The sequence below is a fragment of the Anabrus simplex genome, chromosome 6 (assembly GCF_040414725.1).
Source record: "Anabrus simplex isolate iqAnaSimp1 chromosome 6, ASM4041472v1, whole genome shotgun sequence".
In the NCBI taxonomy this organism is placed as follows: domain Eukaryota; kingdom Metazoa; phylum Arthropoda; class Insecta; order Orthoptera; family Tettigoniidae; genus Anabrus; species Anabrus simplex.
In genome coordinates this window covers 161,995,922-162,008,148 of record NC_090270.1, presented here as the reverse complement: position 1 = coordinate 162,008,148, position 12,227 = coordinate 161,995,922, and the positions used below count along the sequence as shown (strand labels likewise).

The 12,227-nt window shown below is 39.3% G+C and overlaps 1 long non-coding RNA gene across 1 annotated transcript in view; it reads left to right on the top strand.

The window, feature by feature from the left end:
- Positions 1–12,227, top strand: part of LOC137501210 (uncharacterized) — a 68,657-nt gene that overhangs the window by 21,253 nt on the left and 35,177 nt on the right. The window contains exon 2 of the long non-coding RNA XR_011018415.1: positions 302–354. This is a non-coding gene — a long non-coding RNA (uncharacterized lncRNA). The remainder of the gene's footprint in view (positions 1–301; positions 355–12,227) is intronic.

Genomic DNA, 12,227 nt, shown 5'->3' with positions numbered 1-12,227 from the left:
TTCTTTTTCTTCTTCTTAGTCTACCACATTTTCCACACTTGTGGGGTCGCAGGTGTGAACTGTGTCACACGTGCGTATACAAACTTTATCCCCTTATAATGTTAGGTATGCTTCCTCCTCTCTTTATTGGCTTGCTTGTAGCCTTTGTTGAATTAGTTTCATGTATGCAATTTTATAGATTTTTTAGAACTTCCTTTGGTAAATCAACGTAATATTCCTGTATAGGCCTAATTTATGATTGGTATTATGCTAAACTATTAGAAGAAATTTTTAAATGGCTTTTTCCTTCTTTCTTTGACAGGGCTCGGCGTGCCTATATCGTTGGTGGCCGTAAATCGCCTGATATTCAAAAAGGTAAGCGACTATATCTCACTGATAATAATTACACTAGCCTGCAAAATAAAACTTTTTTTGTGCAGTAAAAACGAAACTAGGAGGGTTTTATGAATTTCTTAACGCAGAATTAGAGAAAAATTTAGTTTTGGCGAATCACGTCTGGTTTGGTGGCAATTTTGCAAAATATTATTTTGTTCCTACGTAAATTTGTTGATACTTAGTATTGATTAAATGTGATGTATTAATGTAAATTTCAGCTTACAAAACGTAATCATATTTTTCATGCATTGAATACACATAAATGCCTGCTTTGTAAGCAAGTAGATAGTATGTATTATATTTTTAATGTATGGTAGGGACCCTCTTCGGAGGTAGCCCTGCCCAGGGATTGGCGCCCCTGCCTATGTGAGTCCCAGAGCACACTGACCCGGTGTGTAGCATCTGGTAAGGGTCCCAGCTCAGGGTTACGAGTGAAGCCCTCAACGGAATCTACAGCAGAGAAGATGGACTTCTGAATGGTGGAGATTGCGGAAGAGGCAGCCCAGTGCTTAGGGAATAATATAAGTACACTTGGCATCAGCAGCGTCTGTTTCCCATGTCAGGGGCAGCTGCAAGGGCGTCTGTTCCCCATGTAAGGGGCGGCCTAAATAATTGCTGGCAGTAGCTCTAAAATGCCTTTGGGAGTGGCGACCCCATTGTAATCAACGCTCCTGAATAAGATTCGGAGTGGCCAAACCTGAAGGCGTTTAGTCTTCACCCCTAGTAAATTTCTTTACTAGTTCGCATACGATGATAAACAACAACGCAGATGTCACTACCCCAGGGAGTATCCAATCTCCCGTCACCAATGGTGGCGCATTCAGGCCTTCGGATTCTGGGGAGCCTGACCTCATCGTGCGGGGAAAGTCGGAGTTCCCCAATATCACCAACCTACTGAGACCCAAAACTGTCACACACTTTGGAACCATCAATATTCAAACCCTCTGTAAGACCGGAAAACTCAAGCAATTGACGGACATCCTGCATAAACGCAAAATTGCAATAACAGCAGTCCAAGAAACCCGATTTACTGATGATGTGGCTTTTGAGTCAGAAGGTTATAGAGTAATCAAGGGGAAACCAGCATCTAAGAACACACATGGCTCCAGCATTTTTGGTACAGCTTTTTTAGTACGACGTGATATAATGGATTCTGTCATCGGATTTACATCAGCTAGTGGACGCATCTCTGTGTTATCTCTAAGATGTGGCAACAAGTGATACTCTATTGTAAATGCACATGCTCCAGTTAATGATGACAATGAGAAGAACCCTGAAAAGGTCAAAAGTTTCTGGCAGATGCTAGAAGACGAGATCGGTAAGATCCCCGGTCACCATGTCAAAATACTCGTAGGTGACTTCAACGCTCAACTGGGAAAAGAACGACAGTACCAAGATATACTGGGGCCTTACACAGCACATAAACGAACAAACACCAACAGCAAGTGCTTAATTGAACTGTGTAGATTACATCAGTTGAAGATCATGTCCACAGTTTTCCCCAGAAAGCCAAAATATCAGACCACCTGGCAATCACCGAACGCAGCTATAGGATCATTTCAAATCGATCATGTTGCAATCAGTGTAAAATGCAGGAAAGAGATCATGAATGTCAGAGTTCGTAAAGGATGGAATGTTGATTCTGACCATTTCTTCACACAAATAAAGACCAGATTACTGCCAAAACGAAATATACCTTGTACCACAGTTCCACCAAGGATTGATCCCCAATTCCTGTCGGAGAATAAAGAACGTTTTGCAACCGACATCTTGCAAAAAGATATGAAAGACTGGAACCAACTGAAGTCCACCATATGCGAAACGACCAATAACCTCGGACAACCTTGAAGGAAGAGACGACATAGATGGTGGAATACTGAATGCGATCTTGCAGTTGATGAGCGTGCCGCAGCGTGGACGAAGTGGTACTCGACTAAACGAAAGGAAGATTGGGAGAATTTCAGAATGATGCGGAAACTGTCGAGTAAGACCATCAGACGTGTGAAAAGATCTTACGATCGGTCAAGACTGGAGAAGTTAGATGAAGAATTCAAAATGTACAACACCAAAAACTTTTATCGGGCCTTCAAAGAGGAACTTTCAGGTTATAAACCACAATGTCTTCACTTTAAGAATACAGACGGGGAGTTGGTCACCTGCAACAGCCAGAACGTGGAACTTTTGGCAAACTACTTTGAGCAGCTGCTCAATTGCGAAGAGCCCACGGAAAGATTACCTGTTGAAGATCCTCCAGAGATACACCTCCCATCTAACCCACCAACAATGCAGCAAGTTGCTAATGCCATCAGACATCTTAAGAACTGCAAAGCACCCGGGGAAGATGGCATCATTGCGGAAGCTCTAAAAGCAGGTGGAAATAAGATCACAGAGGCCATACACCAGATCTTGATCGATTGCTGGGAGACTGGCAGGATCCCTGATGACTGGAAATCAGCTATCATATACCCTTTACATAAAAAAGGTGACCACAGTGATGTCAACAACTACCGAGGGATATCTCTGCTGTCAGTAGCATACAAAGTGCTGTCAAGGATTTTACTGGACAATGTAGAAAGCCAATGTGATGGAACGATTGGTGAATATCAAGGAGGATTTCGGCGGGGACGGTCTTGTACCAAGCAGATCTTCAACCTAAAAACCATTCTCTAACTAAAACAAGTAAGGAGTATGAACATCGCTGTGGTTTTCGTCGACTTTAAAAAAGCTTATGATTCCATCGACCGCCAGACACTCTTCTCCGTACTGCAAGAACGAGGTGTTGATTACAACACACGCACCCTCATCCAACAGACTCTTACGGATACAACATCTAAGGTGAAGTTCAGGGGAGAACTATCTCGGACTTTCAAGATAAAAACTGGAGTACGGCAGGGTGATGGCCTCTCACCCATTCTGTTTAATCTAGTGCTTGATAAAGTCATCAAGAACTGGGAATGTACACTGAGGAATCTAGAAATCAAACCAGTTGCCATTGGAGCCGGGACTCGAAAGATTGAGATCAGGTGCCTAGCATTCGCAGATGACATTGCAATCCTAACCAACAACTCTAAGGATACTGTCATTGCTATTGAAGCCCTGCACGAGATAGCGGTGAAGGTTGGATTACACATATCGTATGACAAAACTAAGTACTTTGGGACTCGGCATCCCGGTAACCCCCCTTTGACGACCATACGTGGAACGATTGGGAAAGTCAATCGCTTCCGCTATCTTGGTGAATGGGTCCACCCCAATGGTAGAGACGGTACATCCATCCTAGAAAGGTGTAACAAACTCAATGCAGTGTACCAACTATCCCACAACCATTATTTCGAAAAATGCTAAGATCTGTCATTACAAAACTGTTGTCAGACCACAGTTTTTGTACGCCTCAGAGACCCTCCTGATGAACAAAAAAGGCACTATGGATGATCTAGAGAAAGCCGAAAGACGTATCCTCAGGAAAATTCATGGACCGAGATTGCTCCCAGATGGAACCTACAGACTTAAATCGAACTCTGAGCTGTATCGACAGTTAGAATCAGCCAATACCAGCATGCGACGTAGGAGGCTTAAGTTCTATGGACACCTACAACGAATGGACAGCAACAGGCTTACCAAGAAGATCTTTTCTTTGGTTAAAAGCTACAAGACTGGAAGCTTGTGGCTTAATGAAGTACAGAAGGACTTGGATTCGGCTGGGATTTCAGATATTGATATAGAAGATCGTTCCAAATTTTGTGCTATGGTACAGTCTTGGACCCCACCACCTAGAGTTCCTAGAAGTCGGAAGCCCCTTTCACAGGAGAGAAAGGAGAAATTATCAGCAGGGCTCAAGAGATATTGGGAACAAAGAAGAGCATCGAGGAAGAACTAGTCACCAGCGCTCCTTAGTGGGCTTAAATCAATAATAATAATAATTTTTAATGTATATTGAAATTCGTGAAACTGAAGCATAAAGCGCCTATTTAGTTTTGACTGTACAGTTGCTTTTAAATTAATATAACCGTACCTTCAATAAAAATTACATTGTTAAACATACATAGTTTTGTTACTTACATTATGTGCAGGTTAGATTCACACCTCCATCTCTTCCCGTTTTCCGTGGAATTTCCGGGTTTTTGAAGTTCTTGAATGATCTCTAGAAGGATCGTCTCGTGCAATCGACCATCATATTCACATCCCAACGTCTCTGATAGCGTCATTCTGCATCTTTGAGATCCTGGTGAAACTTTTCACCTTGTTCTTCACTGACAGCTCCTAAATTTAGAGGGAAATAATCCAGATGCGAAGCTAAGAAATGAAGCTTAAGGCTCAAATTACAACCGAGTTCCTTAAACTTTACCAACATTTTCCTTACAATTTTTTGTATTGAGGGTCCTTAATGTTGCCAAGGAATTTAGTCATTATATCTTCGAATGCGTTCCATGCCTCTTTCTCAATTTTGGTCATCGTGTCTGTGAAAATTTTATCCTTCATCTGTTTACGAATCTGTGGTTCATCAAATACGCCTTTTTTGATTTTTGCATCTAATAATGAGGGAAATTTAGTGGATAAATATTGAAAGCATAGGCTACTTTTATCTAATGCCTCGACATACAGTTTCATCAATCCAAATTTGATGTGCAAGTGTGGAAGTAGAATTTTTTCACGGTCAATAAAACTTACATTCAAGACATTTTTGGATTCTGGTTGTAGTTGTTTCCTTTCTGTCCAATTCACTGTATCCCAATGTTTATCCCGTGCCCTGCTATCCCATTCACATAGGAAACAGGGGAAATTTTATATAGCCTTTTTGTTGTCCCAGCAACAATCCAATGATCTTCAAATCACCACAAATTTTCCACCCATGCTCAAGATATTTAAATTTTTCAACCACCAACGTTAAGGTCTCGTATGTTTCAGATATTTTTGTGGAGTGTACAAGTGGACGGATGCCAGAACATTTGTATTATGAAGCAAAACGGCCTTTAAACTTATTTTGGAAGAGTCAATAAAAACACGCCAGTTACTAGGATCATACTCTTTCTCTCTCAATCGACGTAGAAGATTTGAAATATCCGTACAAAATACAAGTTCATCTTCTTGAGTATAATACTTTTGGACTGTTATCTTTGATAGGAAACTGCTTTATCAGTCCATCATAAACACTGCATAAGGGCTGGGGCTTTTAACACGTATGATTGTTCAAGTGGTCTAAGATGAAAGACAAACGCTTTACTGTCTTGTCTTTAATCCTACATACTTCGCGGTCTTTTGCGTATCTGGGGGAGTTTGATATGAATTTACCAGGAAATCCCCAACTACAAAATGAAAATTTAGACAGCAATAAACCTATAATAAGATGCAAACAATAACAAATCAAATCACATAATTGTATTCTAAAAAAAGTTGCGCGAGAACATCTCTCAACATTACATCTTAGGAATTCATGCAGATACTAAAACACCAAATTGTGTCAAAACTAGACGTGATAGGAAAAAAATAGCATCATTTTCGGAATCAGGGCAGCGATTTTCATAAGAATTACATATTTTCTATTTTACCGCAAAAATCATGTTGGCTAGTGTTATTTAAAGAAGGTTAGAGATAATCTGAACATCATCTCTGCATAAGATGAACCTGCACAAGAATTACTTGTAGGCCTACTTCTGCTCTTGAGTATCTGTCTAGTAATTACTATGAGGAAGTTGAAGTTGAGTGATTTGGTACTAAGTTGTGATGACAGGCTGCTATTGACGCAAGTGTAATATACCGATATAACTTGAAAACAATATTCTTCAACCCATGGGAAAATAATGAAAGTATTGAGCTCAAATTATTGTTATTATTATTATTATTATTATTATTATTATTATTATTATTATTATTATTATTATTATTATTTATTCATGGGTGAAGATCGGAGCCCTTTGCCATTAAGACTGGCGTGCAACAGGGTGACAGATTGTCACCACTGCTTTTTAACCTTGTTCTAGACAAATTCATTCGAGAATGGGAGAAGGAATTGAAAGTTCAGAAGCACTGGAAACCCATTCAACTTGGCCTAAAGAATGATGACATAAAGGTCAGTTGTTCAGCTTTCGCAGACGACATAGCGATACTAACAGTCAGTGATATTTCAGCGACCAAACAGATTGAAGTCCTCAAGGAATGCACTGAGAAAACTGGACTACAAATCTCATTCGAGAAGACCAAGTTTATGTGCACTAAATTCGACATTCAGGAATTACAAACAAAATATGGGCAGATCAAATGAGTTCCATACTTTAAATGTCTTGGTGAGAATTTAGAACCAGCAGAGTTGGAAAAGGAAGTACAGAAAGAGTGATTACAAAAACTCAAAAGAGCATATTGGAGAAACCATGACATCTACCACAAGAAATGAATGTCCATACATACAAAAATCAAACATTATAATAGGGTGATTAAACCTGAAGTGCTGTATGCAAGTGAAATCTTGGTACTTAATAATAAAGGTGATCTGGCAAACATCTTGAAGGTGGAAAGTAAGATTTTGAGGAAAATTCTGGGCCCAGAGAAAAAAGAAGAAGGGTATAGACTCAAATCACACAAAGCAACGGAAAGACTGTCCAACATTGTCGCAGACGTCAAGAAACAAAGACTGAAATTCTATGGATGCGTTCACAGACTATTGTCTTCAAGGCTAACCCCCAAGATTTTAACATATACTGAAAAACTGAAGAATGCACCATGGATACAAGATGTTAAAAATGATCTGGAAAAGGCCCAGATAGAACCATCAGAAATACTGGATAGAAACATTTACCGTCACAAGATAAATAGTTGGGTAGTAAAGCCAGAGAATGAAATCCCTAAAAGATTGGGGACTATGTGGTCAGAAGAAAGGAAACAGGCACACAGTGAAAGAATGAAAGCAATATGGTCAGTTAGAAAGGCAAATCATAAATGTAAAGCATGATCCAACAGGGTCCATACGCAAATAATAATATTATTATTATCATTATGACTTGTGATGTACATCCACTTATTAGTATCACTGTTAGTTTACGATCGCATTATTTGTGAGGTTATTGTTGTACACAAGGAACTGGGTATACAGTAACACAACATAAAGTTTATTGCTTCAATAGTTTTATACAGTATTTACAAGAAATATAACTAAACTTTTCTTGAAGCTTGATTAATGGCACGCAGTTAATGCTGATATTGAAAGGTAGACTGAAGGTCTGTGGCGTATATACATTTATACAGAGTGAGAGTCCTATATACACATTCAATCCTATCTTGATGAGATAGTCTGCTCCAATGAGAATGTCCTTGGATAGTCGAAAACTATCTGCTGAATAATAATAAGTGTAACTCGTAGCGAGAGTTTGCATTAACAGGAAGCTAGTATTAGGCTTAGACTTGCAATGAAGTTGCATTAATATTCTTAATTAACAGAATGCTAAGATTGACGTCGGAGCACTGGGAGGACTTGAGGGAGTAGCAGAATGCTTGACTCGGGGCTCGACGTGGCTACGGGGATCAGGGAAAGTGAGGCAATGTCCAGAGGTGAGACCTCATAGCCAGAAATCAGTCCACCTGTTCAAACACATTTTAAAGAGGATGCCTCCATGTCTGACTTGCGGTGTGGTCTGGTCGTTGGACACTGGGGTAGTCCTGGAGATGCGAGGAATGTTGCTCCTTATATAGCGCTGGCTGACGTCACAGACGAGCATGCCAGGCGCAGTGCAGTCACCTCGTAGGCTCTGGAAACATCGGTGAAGCGGCGGGCTGCGGAGCTTGTAGGCGCAGAGCTTCAGGTGCGGAGGACACACACAACAGTTATGTCGTCATGAAACATTTGCTGTATATAGATATTTGTGAGTTTAGAACCTGTAATTAATATTATATAATTTATTATTACCTGTATATATAATTTGTAATCCACTACAGAATTGTGAAACACACTGTAACATCCAGAATGGCACTCGGTAGACGAGAACTCTTTAGAATATTCTGTAAATTATATCTGGGCCTTAAGCAATCTAGAATTTATGAGAAATGTATCTTTCTAGAAGCCTGTCCAGGCACGTAAAGAGGTGGTCTTGATGGTAGAGACGGGTTATTGTTTAGTAGGAGTCATGGTTTAACAGGACTTGTTCTGATCAGATGTGCGTCGTGCTAATAAGTGTTTGAAGTATGTGAATTGGTTTAATAAAGTTGGCAGTTGACATGCAGTGGTTGCAGTTTCTATGTAAGATACTTCGTGATAGGCAGTTGTTAGCAATGGTGGCTTGTTGAATTTACAGAGTGAAGTGTTTTGTTGTGATGGCAGTGATTTAGGTTATGTGCATTTAATGTGTAAATAATTGTAACTAAATCCATGTACACAAGTTGACAGCATTTTGTGTACGTCATTATGAATACCACACTATAAGCCAACAAAAATATTTCTGTAAGATATTCAATGATACTAGAAAATGCTTGAACAAATACATGAATGAACATACCATGATTTCCAGTCTTAGGAAAATTTGCCACAAACTGGAAACATACAAAGTGTACAGATGAAGTTATAATATCCTTAGTTCCATTATGAAGGAGTGAAGAAGAATCATCACAGTATTCTTTTAACACATTGCTGATGGCCTTACTTGATTGTGCTACCCTCCAGAAATTACAGGGTTTTAAATTGTTTTTGAATTTATTTCAAGCTGTGATTGTAAAGACTTCAGGAATATTTAAAATGATGACTCTTTCCTGTATACAAAAATGAATTTTCAATTGTCCTAATAGTACAGCTTTATTTCATATAAAAATTGGAAACGGCGTATGGCTTTTAGTGCCAGGGGTGTTCGAGAACAAGTTCGGCTCGCCACATGCAGGTCTTGTGATATGACGCCCGTAGGCGACCTGCGCGTCGTGACGAGGATGAAATGATGAAGACGGCACATACACCTAGACCCCATGTCAGAGGAATTAACCAATTATGGTTAAAATTCCCAACCCTGCTGGGAATCGAACCCGGCACCCCTGTGACCAAAGACCAGCAAGCTAACCATTTAGCCATGGAGCCGGACTTTATTTCATATAAATTTATGAAGATGAAGATTATAAGTTCTCAATTTTGACTTGAGTATTACGTCAATATGGATGTTAAAAATGAAGTACATTATATGCGATAAAATGGTCAGTTGGCACTGGTATCCTTGTTTATAACCAGTAATTAGATTTTCTGCCTTTCGTTGTTTGATGATGGGCTTTCAGTGATTTGCTGCAGGTTGTCATCTATACCCAGGGAACAATTCAAATATTTAGGGATCAGTATAAAACCATTTGACAGAACCCACTTGGACACCTATTTGAAATTAGCTCATTATCTAAGTTTACTTGCCAGAAGCATCAGAATGATCATGTTCATTTGTCATCCTCATCCTCAGTTTCAGAGCCTGAATCTTCCATAAGAACATCCAGTATGGATGACACAAACCACCCTGCTTCTTGAACACACTTTCTTCCCGTCCACATGCATGTACTTTGCCACTTACTTCACAGCTGAGAATGAACAGTAATGCAGCAATAGATTATGCAGGGATGCTTTTGTGTTATCAGGGCCTTAAGACAAGAGCTCTTGACTTATGCTCATTAGTAGTACATTTTACGCTTATTAGAAGCATGCAACAGTAGTCGGATGAAGTTACATCTCGCTGAAATGGTGGCTTCTATTTTCAGCCACAGTGAAAAGGCACCCGTGGATTCTCCGAGATCTGCCGGCAGCATTGAAATAATGCACACGTAGTTCCTACGGGCAGCGTCTCTAATGTGTTTTAATACTTACTCTTATATTTCGTATTATCGTTCCTATTGGTATGAGGTATATACAAAAAGAAAGGATTGTTGTGCATACATACATTCATTAGAATCTAAGAATGAAGGATTCAGTAACAAAATTGTTTTTTCCCAGTGTAAAAGACAAAATTTCCCAACATATTTACAGTACTTAATGCTAAATTTCATCGCAATGGTGACATGTCATGGAAAATTAAGAGCTTATTTTAATCGTTTTAAAATTTTAGATAGTCCCATATGTCCATGTAATGCCGGTGGTCAAACTGTTGACCATTTATTATTTCATTATGAATTACTTGAGAGAGAAAGAAGCATTTTAATTAAAGATATTTTAGGTACAGAGTCATTGCCAGTGAGCAAAAGTAGATCAGTAAAAAAATATTTTAAACAGTTCTTACTTTTCACAAACTCAATTGTATTTGAACAACTGTGAAAAAAGAGTATAGTTTTGTTTACATTATTCTTTTGTTTCTGTACATCATAACATGTAACATTAAGTTACATTTGTAATATGATTACTCAAGCATATAGTGTTACTGTGATGTAATAGGGCATGCTGGAAATAAATGGTGTATGTATGTTTAGTCCTCAGCCCAAAGGCTGGTAGGATCCTCAACAGCTCCGCCATCAGCTGTCATAGATGGCCTAGGCATCACTGATGAGACGTACTAGGGAAATGAGGAGTGAGGTAGTTTCCCGTTGCTTTCCTCACCGATCCAGAAGTTGCTATTACATATCAGTCTGCCAAGCCCACTGAAATGCATGCACCAACTGACCCTATGAGCAATATCTTCACACCATCCATACCAGGGACTGGCTGCAAGAGGAATGGCATTACTAACATCACTCGTACCTCAGTCACTTTCATTTTGTCAAAGCCAAGAATAAAGCTGAGACAGATCAATGAAAGTAACAAAATTGCTCTAGCCTATACCAGAAGACATAGTGCACTGTAAACACTAGGTCCCGCCAGCAAAGGCAGGAATAAATGGTAAAAAAATAAATAAATAAATAAATAAATAAATAAATTCATACATACAAACAAGGCACCTCCAAAATGTAAGTTACATGATTATGGCAGTGGTCAGTGAATTTCCTTGAGTTATGAAGTACTATGCAAAGGGACACAGATACACCACACTATTCTTTGACATAGCCATCCAGTTTCTGCGGACACCTGGTAGAATGTTCTACCAATGGTTCATTTCCCTGATGATAGAAATCTTCTCCTAGGTCAGGAAACCATTGAAGAAATGCTGTTTGAACCTTGTTGGCAAATCTTGTTCCACATGGATATTTTTCAGCTTGCCAAACACATGGAAATTGCATGGTGCAAGATCCAGATTATGTGCCAAATGCTGCCACACCACCTATCAAAACCATTAAAGCAAAGCTTGGGCTGTACCTGCACTGTGTGTGGTGTTGCATTGTCATGAATGGAAACTGTGCCTTTGCTTAACTTTGCTACTTGTTGTTTTTGGCCTACAACCTCAGTGTTGGGCACTAAAATTCTGCATTAATGGTTGCGCTCTGTTATGTAAGCTGATGTTTTTACAACTTTGAATTGTAAATAAACTTATAGGTATTGACTAGGTGGAACCAATATACTAGTTTTTCACTTATATAACGTAAGCTCTGTGTGAACAACTCGTTCAGTCAAAAAAAAAAAAAAACTGTGCCCATGACCTTTGCTACTGATGGTGTAACCTTGAATTTTTCCTTGCACTGGCAAGGATGTGTGTCTCCATTCCATATCGGAAGTGAAATGATGCACCCGTGTGTCATTCCCTATAATGATGTGGTTAAGAAATCACATTCAACAGAGTAACACTGAAAGAAGTCGAGAGAAGCTACAAACCTTACTGCTTTGTAATACAGTGTCAATGATCATGGAACCCTAGATGAGCACAATCTTTGATAATCCAGCTGTTGTGGGATGATGGCATAATCACTGCCTGTTGAGATGTCTGTCTGTTTTGCAAAATCTGTGATTCATACTTTTCTATTGCTGTGAACCTTTGTGTCAATTTGCA